Source organism: Cnephaeus nilssonii (assembly GCF_951640355.1).
Source record: "Cnephaeus nilssonii genome assembly, chromosome: 8".
NCBI lineage: Eukaryota > Metazoa > Chordata > Mammalia > Chiroptera > Vespertilionidae > Cnephaeus > Cnephaeus nilssonii.
The window spans coordinates 102,053,562-102,076,941 of NC_137079.1; the positions used below are offsets into that span (position 1 = coordinate 102,053,562).

At 39.8% G+C, this 23,380-nt stretch overlaps 1 pseudogene across 1 annotated transcript in view; it reads left to right on the forward strand.

Moving 5' to 3' along the window:
- The first annotated feature begins 235 nt into the window (after window positions 1–235).
- The window catches only part of LOC307104088, a 60,082-nt pseudogene continuing 36,937 nt past the window's right edge, over window positions 236–23,380 (forward strand). The window contains exon 1 of the transcript in view: window positions 236–323. The product of the transcript in view is annotated as an uncharacterized misc_RNA (transcript). The remainder of the gene's footprint in view (window positions 324–23,380) is intronic.

Here is a 23,380-nt window from a genome sequence, read left to right on the forward strand (position 1 = left end):
GCACCAGCCTGGAATGTGAGGCTGCCTCCCAGCCCGGTGCTTGGCCAGGGGCATGAGGCTGCCTCCCCACCCAGCGCCAAGCCAGGGGACGTAAATAGCAATCCTATATAATAAAAGCCTAATATGCAAATTGTCCCCTCGGGTGGTCATTCAACCAGGAACCCGGGAATTTGACCACTCACTATGACATGTGCTGACCACCAGGGGGTGGTACGGAACATGGTGGGTGTCAGCAATGCGGCGCTGGCAACAGGCGGCAGTAGAGGCGCTGCTGGCCCTGATGGTCCCCGACGAGAGTGGACTACGGTGGGATGGTGGAGCAGGTCAGTGGGCAGTGCCAGGTGAAGGCGGGTGTGAACAGGGGTCCGATCACCCCGATCGATCACCCCACAGATGGTGGTGGCAAGGGGGGCAGGGTTGCCCTCTGCCTCCCAGGCACTGAGGAAGCCAGGTGTGTGTGGTGGGGGGGGAGGCCTGGTCCCGATCAATCGCCCTGCAGGCAGGATGGTGGAGCAGGTGAGGGGGCGGCGCCAGGCCAAGGCAGGGTGCCAGGCAGGGCTGCGAGGCTGGGAGCGCAAGCTGGAGTTGCAAGGCTGGGGGCATGAGCTGGGGCCCAATCTCTGCAGGCCACCCCGAGGGACCCCACCTGTGCAAAAATTCGTGCACCGGGCCTCTAGTATTAAAATATTTCTCTAATTAATTCCCTTTTAATGTGCATGACTTTCGTGCACTGGGCCACTAGTTAATCTATAATATTTATAACTATTTATATAGTCTCATAATGATCTAGGAGCCCTCCCAGTTCTTCACTAGAATATGGCAGTTAGGGGAAAGCCTTCTTTTTTTATAGCTGCACAGTGTTCCACTGTGTAAATGTACCACAGCTTTTTTATCCACTCACCTATGGATGGACACTTGGGCTGTTTCCAGATCTTAGTTATTGTAAATAGTGCTATCTTTCTGATTGGTGTTTCAGGCTTCTTAGAATATATTCCTAGAAGTAGGATCACAGGGTCAAATATCAGTTCCATTGAGGAAACTCCATACTGTTTTCCATAGTGGCTGCACCAGTCTGCATTCCCACCAGCAGTATATTGGGATTCCTTTTTCTCCACATCCTCACCAGTACTTGTTTGTTGATTTGTTGATGGTAGCCATTCTGACAAGTGTGAGGTGGTACCTCGTTGTTGTTTTAATTTGTATCTCTCTGATGATTAGTGACATTGAGCATTTTTTCATATGTTTCTTGTATGTGCTTTTTGGAGAAGTATCTATTTAGGTCTTCTGCCCATTTTTTAATGGGATGCTTTGCCTTACTTTAGTTGCATTGTATGAGTATTTTATATTTCTGGAAATTAATCCCTTATTAAATGCATCATTGGCAAATATGTTCTCCCATTCATTGGGTTCACTTTTCATTTTGATGCTGATTTCTTTTGCTGTGCAGAAGCTTTTAATTTTGATGTTGTCCCATTTGTTTATTTTTTCCTTTGTTTCTCTTGCCCTAAGTATTATATCAATTTGTGTTTTAAAAGTCCAGTTAACTCACTATCCTGTATGGAGTATGTCCTGTCAAAGTTGTTTGTGTTTTTTTTTTAAGAAAATCATATTTGAAAAAGCAGATTTTGTACTATAGCACGATTCCTCGGAGCAATTTTATGGTAAGAGTAAAAAGGAGAAAACTGTGTGCTATGTTATTTTAACTTGATAAAAATGCTTTCTAGATAAATAATACACTAAATACTTCCATGAAAATGACTTAACTTTGTAAAAAATAAATTGATCTAAATACATGCCAAAAGAGATTACTCAACTAAATCCATGAATGTTGGATTAGAAAATATAATTAAACTCTACTTAAGAAGATAGAGGCTGAGAATAAAAAATGCTGTACATAGTTCAGGTCCAATAGAAACATAGTTAATTTCTAAAGCCTCTTCAAACCCTTAAAAAATAGAAAATCCGCATTGTACTATTGAGAAAGTCAATCAACTAAAAGGTTTTTTTCTGCATTTAGACATTCATTGTCTTTCAAGATCACTCTGTCTAAACAGGTAGTTATTTTGAACAGCGTTTCTTAAAAACTCTTGTCAGAATTCTCACCAAAAAAAAAAATAAAAAAATAGCTAAGATACATAAATTACCCTATATGTATAAGTCAGTCAATAGCTAAGAATGGTTATTTGCAAAATATTGAGATCCTGACTTATGGTCTTCTTGTGACATTTATATTGACACTAGTGGCCCGGTGTATGAATTCGTGCACATGAAAAGAGAATTAATTAGAAATAATATTTTAATATCACTATTCGCCCTTTCTCTATAATAGAAGTGTCAGAGATTAAAGAAAATTAGTAAAATGTATATGAAAATAATATATAAATTTATTAATAAATAAACAATAACGACATAATATAACAACAACAAAGATACAATAAAAAGACAACAAAAACATGATATAAAAACAACAAAAAACATGATATAAAAACAACATTGAGGAGGAGGAACCAAGATGGCGGCATAGTTAAACAACTAATCTGCTGCCTCACACAACAATTTCAAAAATACAACTAAAAGACAAAACTTCTACCACCCAGAACCATGGGAAAGCTGGCTGAGTGGTAGATTTACAACTAAGGAGAGAAAGGAGCACAAACGCTGAAAAGCTGAGGTACGGAGGCGCGCGAAGCGGGCTGGCGGCGGGCGACTGGGTGCGCGGCTTTTCTTCAACCCAAAGGGAGACAAGCTCCCGATCACTCTGAAATCCAGTTTCTGGGGACACGCGGGGGACCCAGACTCCTGCGGGGAGAAGCTGGACTCTCGGCCATCGGGTCGGAAAGTGACAGTGACTTTTTTGCAGAGGTGCGCCCAGCAATCATTGTTTTACAGCGCTGGAGCGCGGGGCGCAGGGACTTGGAAACGTGGAAAGGCAGAGACGGCTGACGCCAGCCATCGCCGTTGGCCACGCCCTAGCCTAGTGACGCCCTGAGACCCCGCCCAGCCCTGAGACCCCGCCCCGCACATTCTACAAACCCGCCCAGGCTCCACACAGCGGCTTTTGCATATAAATGGCCTGTTCTGTGGCAGCTCAACCAAATTAACTGCAGCTCCAGTCAGACTGCTCCAAAACTGCCAAAGCCCAAGCAAAGGAGGAGAAAACTAGTTCTTGCTGTAGCTCCTGCTGGGGGACACACAGTTCACAAGGGTACACCAAGAGTGTCCACCTCAAGTAACTGGGAGGCTGACCCATTGAACCAATAGGACTTCTAGTACACAAAACTACCCTACCAATTCAGGGAAGCAGAGAAAATGAGAAGGCAAGGAAACAGATCACAAACCAAAGAAATGGAGGAAAACAAGCAACTGGACATAGAGTTCAAAACCACGGTTATAAGGTTTTTCAAGAATTTCATGGAAAAGGCCGATAAATTCAATGAGACCCTAGAGGATATGAAAAAGGACCAACTAGAAATTAAACATACACTGACTGAGATAAAAAATATTATACAGAGACCCAACAGCAGACTAGAGGATCGCAAGAATCAACTCAAAGATTTGGAATACAAAGAGGCCAAGGACACTCCTCCAGAGAAGCATGAAGAGAAAAGAATTCAGAAAGTTGAAGATAGTGTAAGAAGCCTCTGGGACAACTTCAAGCGAACCAACATCAGAATTATGGGGGTACCAGAAGAAGAGAGAGAGCAAGATGCTGAAAACCTATTTGAAGAAATAATGAACGAAAACTTCCCCCACCTGATGAAAGAAATAGACTTACAAGTCCAGGAAGCGCACAGAACCCCAAACAAAAGGAATCCAAAGAGGACCACACCAAGACACATCATAATTAAAATGCCAAGGGCAAAAGACAAAGAGAGAATCTTACAAGCAGCAAGAGAAAAACAGTTAGTTACCTACAAGGGAGCTCCCATACGATTATCAGCTAATTTCTCAACAGAAACCATGCAGGCCAGACGGGAGTGGCAAGAAATATTCAAAGTGATGAATAGCAACAACCTACAACCAAGACTACTCTACCCAGCAAAGCTATCATTCAGAATTGAAGGTCAGATAAAGAGCTTCACAGATAAGAAAAAGCTAAAGGAGTTCATCACCACCAAACCAGTATTATATGAAATGCTGAAAGGTATTCTTTAAAAAGAGGAAAAAGAAGAAGAAAGATAAAAATTATGAACAACAAATACATATCTATCAACAAGTGAATCTAAAAGTCAAGTGAATTAAAAATCTGAGGAACAGAATAAACTGGTGAACTTAATAGAATCAGAGGCATAGAATGGGAGTGGATTGATAATTCTGAGGGGGAAAGGGGTGTCTGTGTGGGGAGTATGGGAAGAGACTGGACAAAAATCATATACCTATGGATAAGGACAGCGGGGGGGAGGTAAGGGCAGAGGGGGGGTGGGAACTGGGTGGTGGGGAGATATGGGGGGAAAAAGGAGAAACAATTGTAATCTGAACAATAAAGATTCATTAAAAAAAACAACAACATTGATACAAACAATGACTGATAAAGTGATTAAACTTATTCTAATATCTCCCTGTATAACACATTAAGAGTAAAAACACTTTCAGAGTGCTTGACTAATTTCTCTTGTGATGAAGTATTTACAACTTTAACTTTAACATCACACACTCTTCGAACTTGAGAGAAAGCAACATATAACTGACCATGTGCAAAAACGGGTTCAGGTAGGAATATTCCTACTCTGTCTAGAGTTTGTCCTTGTGATTTATTAATAGTCATCGCAAATTATGGCACCACGGGAAACTGTCATCAAATTAATTTAAATGGAAAGCCAGTGTTAGATGGGGACAAATCAATTCTTGGGATCAGAACAACCTTTCCTTCTGAAGATCCTGGTAATACTTCAGCTTCAATAGTGTTAGGTCGCAATCTTTTGATAGTAAATCTAGTACCATTACAAAGACCCCTTTACTATTAAGATTTCTCAATAGCATGCTGATTGCACCTACTTTCAATTTTAATTTATGAGATGGTATTCCCAAAGGTATAATACTATTAAAAAATTTCATGGGAAAATTTTCCTTTTCTGCATCATCCGTTGAATCGATGGATTCATCACTCAAATAGTTATGAAAATCTCCATCGAGTATATCCCAAATTTCTTCATTTAATTTATGAACATGCTCATTTTTAGGACAAAGAATTGCACGTTTAGATATATTTTTAATATTATCTATAGATATACTATTTCCAAAGGTAGCTTCAATTATAGATCCATTACAAATCATTTCACGGGGGATTTCAATAATATCCATTCCTAAATAAAAACTGCTATCAAGTTTGCCATCTACAAGTTTTACTAACCATTCACTATAAGCAGAATCTTCTGATCTCATATTTGTTTTAAGAGACAACTTTCTGAAACATTTCCAAACACTACAGTACTTTAAACTCGTTTGTACTATGGCTGATCGCATAGCATGCAGCACAATACTGAGACATTGTCAAAAATCCCCTCCGAGAAGGAGAACTTTCCCACCAAATGCAACATTCAAATTCATAATTTCTCTTAGTAATCTGTCTATGGCATTTATAGCATGACTGGATGCCATGGTGCATTCATCAATAATGAGAAGTTGGGCCTTTTTAATGGTTTTAGCAACTTCACTCTTTATAGCAAGTCTAGAAATTGAGGTTTCATTTAATGGAATTGGTCATTTATATTGGGAATGAAAGATTCTTCCACTGAGAAGTAAATTTTCAGTAATTCCTGTATATTCTATGGGTAAAACAGTACCACCATGACCTCTAATATAATATATTAAAACTTTATAAAGTTGTTTTTCCATTACCACCTGGACCATCCAAGAAAAAGCATTTGGGGTGTACACTTTGATCTTCCATGGTGGAAGTTATAGTCTGAAACACTGCCAACTGTTCATTGTTAAGAGAATTTATCAAAACATCTGCCTTGAGAGATTCAAGATGCCTGCCTATGGAACTGCAGGCTGCTAGATAGTGTGAGAGTGAGAGAACGAAAAAAGAGTGTGTGGACGTGCAGGGAGTGTCAGTATTTGTGAGTGAGGGACAGCTATACTCCAAGGGACTGTGGGGGACTGGCAGACTGTCCCCCTCCCCCATGACCAGGTAGCCTCTACTGTGGCTGAAATCTCTCCCAGAGCAGCCAGCTCTGCCACAGGGGCTGCGACATCTTGAAGGGGAGACGGCTTTGATCGGAGACTGACTGTGATCTGAACCCCAGCCTTACATTCAACCGGGGAGATCTCGGATGCCACCTGGGACCTTACAACCACAAAGCCCAGGGACCGGTTACCTCAGCTGCGAATCCAAACCAAGGGAAATCCAACCTCCCCAACCATGGGCGCCTGGGAGGTCTGCTCAGGGGTAGACAAATGTATGAATTCATGGATGGGCCCTGCACCTTCTCACAGAGCAGAAGGAACAGCTGAATCAAAGAGCACCCACCCACAACTGGTGAATTAAACACAGCTGGCATTGCCTAAAGAAAGGTGAGATTTGGGATCCAGGCTAGAGGGAACTAGCGCAGTGGGAACTAGAGCCTCAGAGAAAGACTGCCTCCCACAAAATTTGCAGCTGTTGGGATCAGTGTAGCCCTCAAATGTGGAAGGGGGTCCACAAGGCTGCTGGCAGAAGGGGATTCTAGATATTTACCCACAGCTGGATTGGACCCAGAAAGGCAGCCTGGAGTACTGTACTGACTGCACAGAGTCCTGCACAGAATTGCACACAGAGCCAGAGTGGAGAGGCCTTTTAGCCCAGGATATTAAGACAGAAGCACTGCCACACAGGGGCTGTGGCAGAAATTGACTCGTGTGTAAATTCAACTAAAAACCGACTGAGAACCAAAGAGAGCAGAGAGATCCCTCCTGCTTGAAAATATGGTTGTGTCTTACGACACCAGGGATCTTGTGCTGACTACCTGCCAAGCAGAACAGTGGAGGAAGTGAACGACCTTCACTACTTCACACTTTTATTTTTTATGTTTTATTTAAGAAACTAATTTTTTTTCTCTCACTTGATTTTACCTTATTTTTTATTATATTTTTATTTTTAAATATTAGTATTAATACTATTACTTTACCCTTTTTTTAAAGTTTTATTTTATGTCATTTTTTCTTTGTTTTACTTTATTTTGGGATTCGTGTTATACATTCTATTTTGATTTTCCCTTTAGCATTATTTTACTCTATCTGAATTTTTCCTTTATGCCAATACTCTCTTCATCACTTTTTCCCCTGTTTTGTCCGGGTTCTCTTACCCTGTTCCTGCTTTAGTTTTTCTCTACCCTTTCTTTTTACTCCCTGTTAAAAGTTGATCATACTAATACATCTAATCTTCTCTTCCTGCTCCAAACCCATACACATTTCTCTCTTCACTTTCTTCCCTATCCAAATTCTTTTTCTGTTTTTGCCTTTTTCTTTCTTTCTATCTTGTTGTTGTTTATTTGTTAGTTTTTTTGTTTGTTTTTTCTTGCTTTGTTTTGTGGGTTTTTTTGCTTCTGTTGTTCCTCTCCTTGCTTGTTCTCTTCTTCTACTAATAGTTTAATTAATTCCAATCACCAAATCAGGCCTATCTACTCTCTATCCTCCTTTTCCAATAGTAAACAAATACACAGATAAATAGATTAAATAAGGAGGAAAATTATATTTATATATGTGTATATATATATAAATTTCAATATATGTGTATATATGTATATATATATATATATATATATATATATATATATATATATAAATTTCAATACCTATATATTTTTCTTTTTTTGTATTTAGTGTTTTACTTTTCTTCTTATACACCCATTCTCTTTATGCCTCCCCTATATTGAATTGTGACTATTTCCCCATTCATTCAATTTCTTGACCTTACCTCCTGGAAATAAGCTCTGCCTCCTCAGATTCATCTGGGTGTTTGAAGTTTGAAGGTTTGTTGTTTGCATTTTTTGGATTAGTTGTTCTGTATAGTTTGCATTCATCTCTGGGTGTTTGTTGTTTGCATTTTTTGGATTAGTTGTTATTTTGTTGGAGTTTTCTCCCCATATACATATTTCCCCTTCCTTTTTTTTTCTCTTTCTTTTCTCTCTTACATTTTTTCCTTTTCTCAATATCATTTTTTCACTCTTCACTATTACCTAATTCTCTTTTCTCAGGTGGTCACCATTATTTAGGGGTATTACTACTGTGAATACATTTGTGTTTGGTGCCCTATGTGTTGTGTCTTGTTGTGCTGTATTTTTTGCCTTTAATTCAATGGAAGAGGAGAGAGCTATGTAACCAGAAATCCTGAGAGGAGCGATCATGGGGAGACAAAGAAACAGCCCCCATATGAAAGAAAAGGAGGAATCACCAGAAAAGAAAGTAAATGAAATGGAGGCAAGTAATATGACAGAGAAAGAATTAAGAGCAATGGTCATAAGGTCACTGAAAAGGATGGAAGACAAATTCAACAATTTCTGTAAGAACCAAGAGGAAATGAAGAAAAAACCAAGAAGAAAAGAAAAAATGACATCATTGCAATAAAGAACTCAATAGAAAGCATCTAAAATAGACTAGAAGAAGCTGAGGACTGCATCAGTGAGCTAGAAGACAAGGTAAGAAAAAATACCCAAGCAGAGCAGCATCTAGAAAAAAAACTTTAAAAAATGGAGGAGAGCCTAAGGGAACTTTGGGACAACACAAAACAAAACAACATCCGCATAATAGAGGTGCCAGAAGGAGAGGAAACTGAGCAAGGAATAGAAAACCTGTGTGAAGAAATAATGACATAAAACTTCCCTGATATAGGAAAAAAAAAACTCACACAAGTCCAAGATGACATGATACTATACATAGAAAACATCAAGGACTCCATCAAAAAACTACTGGACCTACTAGGTGAATTTGGCAACGTAGCAGGATACAAAATTAACACCCAGAAATCTATGGCCTTTTTATACACTAATAATGAACTCACAGAAAGAGAAAGTAAAAAAAAATAATCCCATCTACCATTGCACGAAAAAAAATTAAGATACCTAAGAATAAACTTAACTAAGGACATAAAAGACCTGTACTCAGAAAACTATAGGACATTGAAAAAAGAGATAGAGGAAGACATGAACAGATGGAAGAATATACCATGTTCATGGATTGGTAGAATCAACATCATTAAAATGTCCATACTACCCAAAGCAATCTGTAAATTCAATGCAATCCCCATTAAAATACCAACGGCATACTTCAAAGACCTACAACAAACTCTCCAAAAGTTCATCTGGAATAAGAAAAGACCCTGAATAGCTGCAGAAATCTTGAGAAAGAAGAACAATGTAGGAGAGATCCCAATACCAGATATCAAGCTATACTACAAAGCCACTGTTCTCAAAACTGCGTGGTACTGGCACCAGAACAGACATGTAGACCAGTGGAACAGAACAGAGAACCCAGAAATCTGCACAAGCCAGTGTGCTCAATTAATATTTGACAAAGTAGGCAAGAGCATACAATGCAGACAAGACAGTCTCTTCCATAAATGGTGTTGGGAAAACTGAACAGATACTTGCAAAAAAAAAAAATGAAACTATCCACCAAATTACACCATACACAAAAATAAACTCAAAATGGATAAAGGACTTAAACATAAGATGGGAAACCATAAAAATCTTAGAAGAAACCACAGGCAGCAAAATAGAAGACATTTGTCATAGCAATATCTTTACCAATACAGCTCCTAGGGAAATGGAAACTAAAGAGAAAATAAACAAATGGAACTACATCAAAATAAAAAGCTTCTGTGCAGCAAAAGAAACCATCACCAAAACAACAAGAAAGGCCACTGCATGGGAGAACATATTTGCCAGTGTTATCTCCTATAAGGGTTTAATCTCCAACATTTACAGGGAACTCATACAACTTTAAAAAAGGAAGATAAACAACCCAATCAAAAAATGGGCAAAGGACCTAAATAGACACTTTTTGAAGAGGACATTCAGAAAGCCAAGAGACATGTGAAAACATGCTCAAAGTCACTAATCATCCAAGAGATGCAAATCAAAACAACAATGAGGTACTATCTCACACCTGTCTGAATGGCTGTCATCAACAAATCAACAAAGGGCAAGTGCTGGAGACGATGCAGAGAAAAAGGAACCCTCCTGCACTGCTGGTGGAAATGCAGACTGGTGTAGCCACTGTGGAGAACAGTATGGAGTTTCCTCAAAAAACTAAAAATGGAACTGCCATTTGACCCAGTAATCCCACTTTTAGGCATATACCCCAAGAAACTAGAAACACCAATCAGAAAGGATATATGCACCCCTATGTTCATAGCAGCAAACTTTACAATAGCTAAGATTTGGAAACAGCCTAAATGCCCATTAGCAGATGAGTGGATTAAAAAACTATGGTACATCTACACAATGGAATACTACGCTGCTATAAAAAAGGAATTCTTATCATTTGCAGCAGCATGGATGGAACTGGAGAGCCTTATGCTAAGTGAAATAAGCCAGTCAGTGAAAGAAAAATACCACATGATCTCACTCATTTGAGGATTATAAAGAATATTATAAACTGATGAACAAAAATAGATACAGAAGCAGAGCAGCATCTAAAAGACTGTCAAACTACAGTGGGAAGGCTAGGGAGGGTTATGAGGGGAGGTAAGTGATCAAAGGACTTGTATGCATGCATATAAGCATAACCAATAGACGCAAGACACTGGGGGGTAGGGGAGACCGGGGGAAGGTCAATAGGGGGAAAAGGAAACATGTGTACTACTCTTTGTAATACTTTAAGCAATTAAATAAAATTAAAAAAACAAAACCTCTGCCTGTGGTCGCTCGTACGATTCATCACATGTAGTTGTATTAGTTAATAAAGGATAGCCTGGAAGTTTGAAATGCGAACATTTCATTCCATGCAATGTGAATACCTCTTGAATTTCGTTAAGGGCATGCATTTCACAGTTCACACAGGCATCTTCTCTTTGGTGTAATTTCCAACAAAAATCTTCAATAAAATAAGATTTATTCTCATCCCATAATTTGTCTGCATCAGAAGGACATCCAAACACATATATGTATGCAAAAAAGTTGCCGTAGTTGTTTGGGCATATTAAGGATGATTGCATCGTCAATCATATATTTCCAGATAGTGTTGTGAATTATTAATCCTCTATGTTTAGCAGCTTCACGAAATGTATCATAAATTACACCTCCTACAGTTCACAGATGAGCAAAAGTTATCACACCTTTTATATGCAGAAGCAAAAGTCTAAGATAATATCGTTCTGGTTCTCTAAAGTGAACAGTCTACCTAATACTTTATTCCCATCCTTTTGGTGTTTTCTCCACAAAGAATTATTAAACACATAATGTTGTGGAATCTCCCAATCCAATAATAGTAATTTATGTGCGCTGGAATCTTCTCTATTCAATAAAAAACAAGCCATCAAAGTCGAGTTATGCCTTTTACCCTATCTATAACTTCAGCAAAATCATCGGTATGAAAATACAAATTCTGATAACTTGGCAAATGAATAGCTAATCTTGTGATTGCATGAGATTGGTCATGCATTCACATTGCAAAAAGTCTTCAAATAGCCTCACGAGCACTCACATACCTAGAATCAATGAAGTCCTGTACTTCATCATGATTGATAATTTTTTTCAGAAATTTGAATATTTGCACAATTGTGCCCTTTATAGACATATTTAAATAAATATTTGACACTCTTAATTGATGCACAGACTACAACGTTTATATGACAAGTATATTTGAGGCACAAATATGGGTTATAAGGGATAATCTAAGTGTTATCGACAACTTTATTTCCAATAGAAACCGTGCTACCAGATCTTCGTTTGTATTTGGGATATCCATCAATATTTCCAATGGTCGCATTTTGAAATTCTTTTGGATACCCCTTTGAACATTTTCCATTTTTCATACATGGACTATTTGGATTTTGTACCATATTTGATTTTACAATTTGAAAAAGTCGAGGACACTGGTCTTCATGTGGAATTTCTGCCTTAACTGTACAGTCAATGTCATCTTCCATTCGTAATTTGGATTCACTATCTAATATCAATAATATGTGAGTGTGAGGCAGTCCACGTTACTGAAATTCAATGACATGAATTTTAGCTGTAACTTTGCCAAATAAATCAAATTTACATATATCATTTAAAAGAGCATTCAGCTTAATATTAAAAACTCTGGCTACCAAGTCAGGTCTGTTTTCAACTTTTTGCCTGCATTGTAAATAGTTTGTAATATCTGCCCATTTGGGGTTGCACATCATGGTTATGAATAAATCAGGCTTGCCATACTTCGTTACAATTGCCATAGCATCCTGATATTGTTGCTGCTTATTTCTAGGAGTACCCTCAAAAGATGACAGAAGTATTATCATTTTACCAATCAGCACATTGTCATTTTCAGATCTAGATATGAGATAATCCATCAAACCACTATATTTCTCAACTCTCAACTTAGATTAGTTTGCTTTAATGAAATTTATCTGATTAGCTTCCATTTTTTAATATGAATTGACAATATACTGTTGAGTTAATTTTCCTGCATTTAATAGGATTGAGGAGAAACCAAGATGGCGGCATAAGGTATACACCTGTACGTGCTGCATCTCACAACCACACCAAAACTACAACTAAAAGACAACACGTCTATCACCCAGAACCACAGGAAAGCTGGATGAGTAGAAGTTCTACAACTAGAAGGAAAGAGAAAAGAACATTGAGACGTGCACAGGCACGGAAAAGCTGAGGTACAGAGGCACGTGAATCGGGCTGGCTGCTGGCGAATGGGTGCGCTATTTTTTTCAACCCGAAGGGAGACACAAGCTCCTGATTACTCTGAATTCCAGTTTCTGGCGAGACTCTGGGGACCCAGATCCCTACAGGGAGAAGCTGGACTGTCTGCCACTGGGTTGGAAGTGAGGGTGGCTTTCTTGCAGAGGTGCATGCAGGAATCATTGTTTACTGTGCTGGGGTGTGGGGCGCAGGGAAGTGGAAACTCGGAGACACAGAGATGGCTGACTGGCAGCCATCGCTGTTTGTCACGCCCCAGGCCAATGATTCCCTGAGACACCGCCCCGCACAATTACAAACCCACCCAAGCTCTGCGCAGCAGCTTTTGCATATAAATGGCCTGCCCTAATGCAGCTTAACCTAACAAACTGCAGCTCTGGTCAGACAGCTCCAAAACCTCCAAACCCCAAGCAAAGAGGAGAAATCTGCAGATCTAGCGGTAGCTCCTGCTGGATGGCCTCAGACAGTAGCTGACCTGCACCCCATTGGAGATCCAGAAGCCAGTGTACCTAGTGGTCAGTGTGAGACGACACCAGATTTCAACTCTTCACATCCATAAGTGACACATTCAAGAGGCAGACTCAGTGAGCACCAAAGACCCAATAAAACAAGTCCTTCTCCATAAGGGTGTCTCCAGCACAGCAGTTCTTCCATTACAGACACAGCGGGTCCTCACAGCCAATTGGCCTGGAGGTCAATTCCTCCCAGTGTACCAACAGCAATCAAGGCTTAACTACACCAAGACTTTGAACTCAGCCCACAAAGAGGTGCACCAAGAGTGTCCACCTCAGGTGATAGGGAAGGCTGAACCACTGGACCCTATAGGTCACCTATCACAGAAAACCACTCCATCAACACAGGGAAGCAGCAAAGAGCGGAGACAAAGAAACATGTGACGAATGAAAGAAATGGAGGGAAAGCAAACTACTGGACATATAGTTCAAAACCACATTTATAAGGTTACTCAAGAGTCTTCTAAAAACCTCCAAGGAACTTAGTGAGACCTTTAAGGATCTTAATGAGAATGCCAAAAAAAAAATGGAAAAGGACAAGTCAGAAATTAAGCATACACTGTCTGAAATAAAGAATATACAGAAATTCAACAGTAGACCAAAGGACCCCAAGAATCAAACCAAAGATTTGAAATATGAGGAAACAAAAAACACCCAAACAGAAAAGCAAAAAAAAAAAAAAAAAAAAAGAATCCAAAAATATGAAGATAGTGTAAGGAGCCTCTGGGACAACTTCAAGTGTACCAACATCTGAATTATGGGGGTGCCAGAAGAAGAGAGAGAGCAAGATATTAAAAACCTATTTGAAGAAATAATGACAGAAAACTTCCCCCACCTGGTGAAAGAAATAGACTTATAAGTCCAGGACGTGCAGAGAACCCCAAAAAGAGGAATCCAAAGAGGACCACATCAAGACACATCATAATTAAAATGCCAAGGGCAAAAGACAAAGAGAGAATCTTGAAAGCAGCAAGAGAAAAACAGTTAGTTACCTACAAAGGAGTACCCATACGACTGTCAGCTTATTTCTCAACAGAAACTATGCAGGCCAGAAGGGAGTGGCAAGAAATATTCAAAGTGATGAACAGCAAGAACCTACAACCAAGATTACTCTACCCAGCAAAGCTATCATTTAGAATTGAAGGTCAGATAAAGAGCTTCACAGACAAGAAAAAGCTAAAGGAGTTCATCACCACCAAACCAGGATTATATAAAATGCTGGAGGGTATTCTTTAAGAAAAGGAAGAAGAAAAAGGTAAAGGTAAAAATTATGAACAACAAAATGACAACAAATACATGCCTATCAACAAGTGAATCTAAATATCAAGTGAATAAAAAATCTGATGAACAGAATAAACTGATGAGTATAATAGAATGAGGGGCATAGAAAAGGAGTGGACTGACAAATATCAGGAGGTAAGGGGGTGTGAGGTGTGCGGGAAGAGATTGGACAAAAACCTTACATCTATGGATGAAGACAGTGGCGGGGGGGTAAGGGCATGGGGTGGGGTGGGGAATCAGGTGGAGGGGAGCTATGGGGGGAAAAAGAGGAACATCTGTAATAACTTGAACAATAAAAATTTATTTTTAAAAAAGAGGATTGAATGTGTCCTAGATAGAGAGATGAAATCTATGATACTGCATTTGTGTGACTTGTGTCCTTACATTTTGTCTAGTATTATTGTTAATTACACTGTCGTCTCTGAGTGTTAATGCAATATCTGTTCCCCAACTTTTTTCACCATGTGGAAAAAGAATAGGATATGTCATTGCATCTAATTCATTTTAGTGGCATTCAGATTATTAAGATCTGGTTTACAATGAATGAGCAAGTCCCTTTCAAAATGAGGTTCTCCATCTTCATTTCTGAATATTATGGCTACTTTGGTTACACAGGGATAATTATATCTATCTGGATCACTATTACGATCATATTTAATCGCCATTGTTACTTCCATGGGAGCAATACCTTTTGCTGCTGCTTCAGATTTGACTTCTTTTTCTACCTCATGTAGCATCTTGTATGATTTTGTTAATTCGTTTATTTCATGCATGAGGTTGTTGATGTTGATCGTGAGTCTTTTTGAGTAAACCTTGGTTTTCTGGCATTGCTAATCTTTTACTTGTCGCTTTGGCAGTACCTAAAATATAGAGTTTGAGCAAACTTCTGAGAAACACCACCCAAAGGATGTAAAGTTCCAGTATGGTGATAAACTTGTCCGTGTATTCTAAAACAGTATGGCTCATATCCTGATGGTGATGCAATATTTGCACCCATTGAAGCAAAAAAACTAATATTTTTTATTGTTTAAGATATTACAAATAGGAGTACATATGTCTCCTTTTTCCCCCATTGACCCCCCCCCCCACCTGCTTCTCCTACCTCCCGGCACTTGCCTTTGCCTGTCTCTCCCTCCATCCCCAGTGTCTCGCGTGTATTGGTTGTGCTTATATGCATGCATATAAGTCCTTCAGATGATCTCTTACCGCCCCCCCCAACCTTCCCCTGCCTTCCCACTGTAATTTGATGGTCTTTGCAATGCTTCTTTGCCTCTATCTATTTTTGCTCAACAGTTTATAATGTTCTTTATAGTCCATAAATGAGTGAGATCATGTGGTATTTCTCTTTCACTGACTGGCTTATTTCACTTAGCATAATACTCTCCAGTTCCATCCATGCTGTTGCAAATTGTAAGAATTTCTTCTTTTTTACAGCAGCATAGTATTCCATTGTGTAGATGTACCACAGTTTTTTAATTCACTCATCTGATGATGGGTATTTAGGCTGTTTCCAAATCTTAGCTATTATAAATTGTGTGGCTATGAACATAGGGGTGCATATATCCTTTCTGATGGGTGTTCTGTTTTCTTGTGATATATTCCTAGAAGTGGTATTACTGGGTCACATGGCAGTTCCACAGTCATTCTAGGGGCCTTTAATACCCCACTGACTTTACTAGATAGATCTTCCAGACAAAAAATTAACAAGGAAACAGTGACTCTAAAGGACACAATGAAATCAGATGGACCTAATTGACATTTATAGAACATTTCACTCCAAAGCTGCAGAATTTACATTCTTCTCAAGTGGACATGGATCATTCACAAAGATAGACCACATGTTAAGACACAAAAAAAGTATCTACAAGTTCAAAAAGATTTAAATCATATCAAGCATCTTCTCAGATCACAGTGGAATGAAATTAGAAATCAACTACAGTAAAAACATGCAAAAAATTTCAAACACATGAAGGCTAAATAGCACGTTATTAAACAATAAATGGGTTACCAATGAGATTAAGAAAGAAATCAAAAACTTCCTGGAAAAAAAATGAAAATGAACACACAACAACCCCAAATCTGTGGGACATAGCAAAAGCAGTCCTAAGAGGGAAGTTCATAACACTACAGGCCTACCTTAAAAAACTAGAAAAATTAACAATGGCATTGGGAAAATTGGACAGATATGTGGGAAAAAATGAAACTAGACCCCCTTCTGACACCACACACAAGAATAAACTCAAAATGGATAAAAGACTTAAATGCTAGACTTGAAACCATAATAGAAATCTTACAAGAAAACGTAGGCAGTAAAATCTCTGACATTTGGGATACAAAATGGTGGCCAAATAGGTGGATGTGTCCTGCACCTTCTCACGTAGCAGATAGAAGAAACAGCTTAATCAAATAACATCCACCTGGAATTGGTGAATTAAACACAGCTGGTGAGACAATCCGTGGCTGGAAAGAAAAGGGGACACCCAGGGAATGGTAGGATAGGGGTTCTGGGCTGATGAGAGAGACATGCAAAAGCAGGACTAGAGCTTCAGAAGGAAACAGCGCTGCACCAAGTCCACATCCCATGGGGACACATGTAACACTCCACTGTGGAAGGGGATCCACAGGGCTGCTGGAAATCGGGGACTCTAGATCCATAGCCTTTGGAGGCTGCACCCAGAAAGGCAGCCTGAAGTTCTGCACTGGCAGTGCAGTGTGTGTGGGGGGGGAGGGGGGGAGACAGGTAGACACACAGCAGTAAAGTTGCTCTGTCTTTATATTTTCCTTGCTTTTACTCACTAAACCCAGTACATGGAATCTTTCCATTATAAACACTGACCGAGGCTGTGATGCAGGGGAAGGTGGTTTTGTGGAAGCTGGGGAGCAAAATAGAGGTGACCAGGAAGCCAACTCTGGGACAGTCCGGTCCTTCCAACACAGAACAGCTATTTTTCTCCTGAAGATCGGGCTCTTCCTAGCAGTGCAGCTGCCCCCAGCCTTGAGCTTTGGAGGGAAACAAGGATTCTGACTACCCCCAGGGAGTAGTCAGAGAATGAGTTGAGGGGTCATTTGGTCCTGGAAATTAATACAGCAACACTGCCACCTAGAGCCCTTGTCAGAAATAGATGTTTGTGTAAATATGACTGAAAGCAGGCAGAAAAACAAAGCAGGCAGATTGACCCCAACTGCCTAAAACCAAGGCTGTGGAATCTGACACAGAGGAGCAGTGAATTGCTGGGAACTTCAACATGGTGCTGACTACCTAACAGGAAACTGAGATGTGGCAGACAGAACAGTAGAGAGGGGTCTTAAACTAGTCTCCATGGGACATTAAAACTCAACTGAAGCGAACAACACTTCACTTTTTTATTTTACTAAAGAAATTAAAATTTATCTATTTTTGTTTTTCTTTATTTTATTTTTTATTATTTTTATTTATTATTATTAATAATATTATTATTTTAATCTTTTATTTTTGGGATTAGTGTTCTACATTATATTTTTATTAGAGGATCAGTGCATGAATATTCATGCACTGGAGCGGGGGTTCCCTCAGCCTGGCCTGCCCCCTCTCATAGTCCGGAAGCCCTCAGGGTTGGGTGCAACCCAATGAACAGGGGAAGGTGACACCCCCATCATGCCTCTGCTGCTGCCACTGCTGGCAGTGCAAACCTTGGCCGGCCCTGGTTTCCTGAGCCTCGGGCTGGCCCTGGGTGGCTGGGCAGCCACCATCCGAGGCTTGCCTGCTCCTCAGGCCAGCCCAGCCTGGGGGCGGGCCCAGCCGCTCCATGTGCCTGCCGCCCCCCCAGCGGGGCTGACGGGACACTGGCAGCAGGCGTGCAGAGCAGCCAGCCCCGTCCCCACTGTGGGCACTTCCAGTTTGTGCTGGCGTGATGGTCAATTTGCATATTACCTCTTTATAATATAGGAATTTATTATTTTATTTTTTTATCATTATTTTACTTTATCTCATTTTTCCTTTTTGCCAACCATTTCTTCCTCACTGTTCCCTTTTTCATCCTGGTTCTGTTCTCTCCTGCTTTAGTTTGTCTCTCTCCTTTCTTTTAACTCCTAGTTAAAAATTGATCTTCTTTATCTTTTTATAGCAGTGTCTGTTGGCTTACTCATATATCTAATTTCCTCTTCCCTGCTCCAAGTTCATGCACACTTCTTTTTTCTTCACTAGCCAATTTTTTTCTTGTTGTTGCTGTTTGTTTGGTTGTTCATTTGCTTGTTTGTTTTGTTTTTATTTTAAGCTTTTCTTTTTTCTCTCTTTGCTTGCTCTCTTGTACTACTAATAGCGTAAAAAGTTTCACTCACCAAACTCAGGCATATCTGCTCTCTACTCTATTCTCCTTTTCCAAAAATAGATGAATATATAGATAGATTAAAGAAAGGTGAAGCGTTTATATATTTTTAATATTTTTTAAATTTAATTATTTTTTAATTAATTTTATTATTTATGTTATTTTCTATTTTTTATTTTATTGAGTCTTTTGTTTTTTACTTTCCTTCTTATACACTCATTCTCCTTTTGCCTTCTCTATACTGAATCATGGTCATTCTCCCATTTATTCAATTCCTTTACTTTACTGAAAATAAGTGCTGCCTCTTCAGATTCAGTCTCTCCACCCACGCCCCCCTTCCTTTTTTTTCTGGGTGTTTGTTGTTTGCATTTTTTGGTTTACTTGTTGGTTTTGTGGAGTTTTCTCTCCATATACATATATTTTTACATTCCTTTTTCTTCTTTTTTTCTCTCTCTTACCTTTTTTCTTTTCTCAATATCATTTTTACATGCTTTTCTCTCTCCTAATTCTCTTTTCTCTGATGGTCCCCTTTATTTGGGGTTATCAGTGTCATGAATACATTCATGTTTTCTTCCCTTGGTTTCGCGTCTTGTCAGGTTGTATTTTGTGCCTTTTGATCAACATGTTAGAGAGTGAGCCACATAACCAGACATCCTGAGAGGAGAAAAGTAGGGAGACAAAGAACAGCTCCCATTCAAATAAAAAGGAGGAATCACCAGAAAAGGAATTAAATGAAATGGAGGCAAGCAATTTGTCAGAGAAAGAATTCAGAGCAATGGTAATAAGGACCCTGAAAAGGATGGAGGACAAATTCAACAACATGTGTAAGAATCAAAAGGAAATAAAGAAGAACCAAGGATAAATGAAGAATGACATAGCTGCAATAAAGAACACAATAGAAAACATCACCAGTAGACTAGAAGAAGCTGAGAACTGCATCAGCGAGCTAGAAAGACAAGGTAGGAAAAAACACACAAGCAGAGCAGTAACTGGAAGAAAAAAAAAAACTTCAAAACCAGAAGAACCTAAAGGAGCTGTGGGACAACACGAAATGAAACAACGTCTGCAAAATAGGGGTGCCAGAATGAGAGGAACCTAAACAAGGAATAGAAAACCTGTTTGAAAAAATAATGACAGAAAACTTCCCTGATATTGGGAAGAAAAAAAACTCACAAAAGTTCAAGTAGCTACCCAGTCCCAAACAAGTTGAACCCAAAAAGACCAACACCAAGACACATCATATTTAAACTGACAAACATCAACAACAAAGTAAGAATCTTAAAGGTTGCCAGAGAGAGACAGAAAGTTACCTATAAGGGACCTCCCATTAGACTATTGATTGATTTCTCAACAGAAACACATCAGGCCAGAAGGGAATGGAATGAAATATACAAAGTGATGTAAAGCAAAGGACTGAATCCAAGAATACTATTCCCAGCAAGACTATCATTCAAAATTAAAGGTGAAATCAGGAGCTTAACAACAACAAAAAAAGGCTAAGGGAATTTATTACCAGCAAGCCAGCAATGCAAGAAATGCTAAAGGGACTGCTTTAAATAGAAGAAATAGGATGGAATGAAGGAACACAGGCATAAAGAATAAAAATAGCAACAAACAAGTAACAATCCTATCTAATAAAAGAGTAATATGCAAATTAACCATCACTCTGAGACAAAAATGGCGGCACCCATGGCCACAAGATGGCGGCGCCCAGTCCTCTTAGCCCCGAGTCCCAGTGGAGTCCCCAAGTCTGCCCAGCAGTGGCAGTCCAGGGTGTCTAGCTGGGAGGTGCCCGCCCCCCACACAGCAATCCCTGCCCAGTGGCGGCAGCCCGGGGTGTCCGGCTGGGATGCACCAGTGCCCAGCGTGATCCCTGGCAAGATCCGGGGCAAAGCTGCCGCGGCTTGGGGCCGGGGTCTCAGGCCAGCAAGGCAGTGCACCCCCAATGCGCGATCTGGGGCAAGCAGCGAAGGCTTAGGGATGGGGTCTCAGGCCGGCAGGGCAGTGCACCCCCAATGCGCGATCCTCAGGCCAGCGAAAGCAGCCTGGGCTGGAGCCACGCACCCCCACCGGGCTATCCCCAGCCAGGCTGAGATGGCAGCCTGGGCAGGGGTCTCAGCCTGGCTGGGCTGAGGTGGCAGCCTGGACTGGGGTCTCAGCCTGGCCAGGGCCCGAACCCCTTCCAGCAGTGGCAGCCTGGGGTCTCAACCATTGAGTCACACCAGCCAGGCAGATATGGAGAAATCTTAAATGTTTCTTTTTTTATAATATATATTTTATTGATTTTTTACAGAGAGGAAGGGAAAGGGATAGAGAGCTAGAAACATCTATGAGAGAGAAACATCGATCAGCTGCCTCCTGCACACTCCCCACTGGGTATGTGCCCCCAACCAAGGTACATGCCCTTGACCAGAATCGAACCTGGGACCCTTGATTCTGCAGGCTAATGCTCCATCCACTGAGCCAAACCAGTTAGGACTGTCCAATATGCTAAAGAAAAAACCCTATCTAATAAAAAGGGAATATGCAAGGGAGGGCATTTGGGGGTGACCGGGGTGTCAAGGGAGGGCAGTTAGGCATCGATCGGACTGGCAGGGGAGTGGTTAGGGGGTGATCAGGCTGGCAGGCAGAGCGGTTAGGGGCAATCAGGAAGGTAGGAAGGAGAGTAGTTGGAAACCAGCAGTCCTATATTGTGAAAGGGATGTCTGACTGCCTGTTTAGGCCCAATCCATGGGAGAGTCAGACAGGTTGGGCTGAGAGACACCCCTCCCCCCATGCACGAATTTCGTGCACCGGGCCTCTAGTCAATAATAACCTTGAACATAAATGGAGGAAATGCTCTAATCAAAAGACATAGGGTACCTGAATGGACAGGAAAACATGACCCATATATCTGCTGTCTACAAGAGTTCCACCTCAGAACAAAGGACTCAGACAGACAGATAGTGAGGAAATAGAAAAATATTTTTCAGGCAAATGGTAAAAAAATAAAATAAAAAAAAAACTGGGGTAGGAATACTAATATCTGACAAAATAGACCTCAAGCCCAAGGCCATAACAAGATATTAGGAAGGCTACTTCATAATACTAAAGGGAACAATTCAACAAGAGGATATAACTCTAGTAAACGAAGATTCACCTAATACAGGAGCACAAAAATATGTAAAAAAAACTTCAGAAGATATCAAGGGAGAAATCAACAGCAATATAGTCATAGTAGGAGACTTTAATACCCCATTGACACCACTAGATAAATTTTCTAAACAAAAAATCATCCAAGAGAAAAATCAATCCTAAATGACTCACTAGATCAGATGGAATTAATTTATATCTTCAGAACATTTCACCCCAAAGCTACAGAATATATATTCTTTTCAAGTGCACATGGGACATTTTCAAAAATAGACCACATATTGGGAAACAGGCAAAGTCTCTTCGAATTCAAGAAGATAGAAGTCATATCAAGCATCTTCTCAGATCACAATGGCTTAAAATTAGAAATCAACAACAATTAAAAAAATTTAAAAACGTGGAGGCTAAATAGCATACTATTAAACAATGATTGGGTTACCAAGGACATCAAAAAGAAATAAAAAGCATCCTTGCAACAAATGATAATGAAAACACAACAATCCAAAATCTAGGGACACAGGGAAAGCAGTATTGAGAGGAAAATTCATAGCTCTACAAACCTACCTCAAAAAATAAAAATAAAATATGGTAATAAATTATCTAACTCTACAACTCAAAGAGTTAGAAAGAGAGCAACAAGAAAAGCCCAGAGTAAGCAGAGTAAAAAAAAACAAAACAAAACAAAAAAACAATACAAAAGATCAATAAAACCAAGAGCTGGTTCTTTGGAAGAATAAACAAGATTGATGAACCTCTCGCCAGGCTGACCAAGAAGCAAAGAGAGAGGACCCAAATAAACAAAATCAGAAATGAAAGAAGTGAAGTAACAACCAACCCCACAGAAATACAAAGAACTGTGGGGGGAAAATACTATGAACAACTCTGTTACAACAAACTGGACGACCTAAATGTAATGGACATATTCTTAGAAAAATGCAAGCTTCCAAAACACAATCAGGGAGAATCAAAAAACCTGAATAAGCCAAAAACTACTGATGAAATGGAAGAAGGAATCAAAAATCTTTCAGGAAACCAAAGCCCTGGTCTGGAAGGCTTTAAGGGGAATTCTACCAAGCATTCAAAGAAGAACTAAAACCTGTCCTCGTCAGACTATTCCAAAAAATTCAAGAGGAAGGCACACATCCAAGCTCTTTCTACAAATCTAGCATACCCTAATTACAAAACCAGATAAAGACACCACAAAGAAAGAACTAAAGGCGAAAATACTTGATGAACATAGATGCTAAAACCTCAGCAGAATTCTAGAAAATTGATCCAGCATTACATTAGAAAGATCATACACCATGACCAA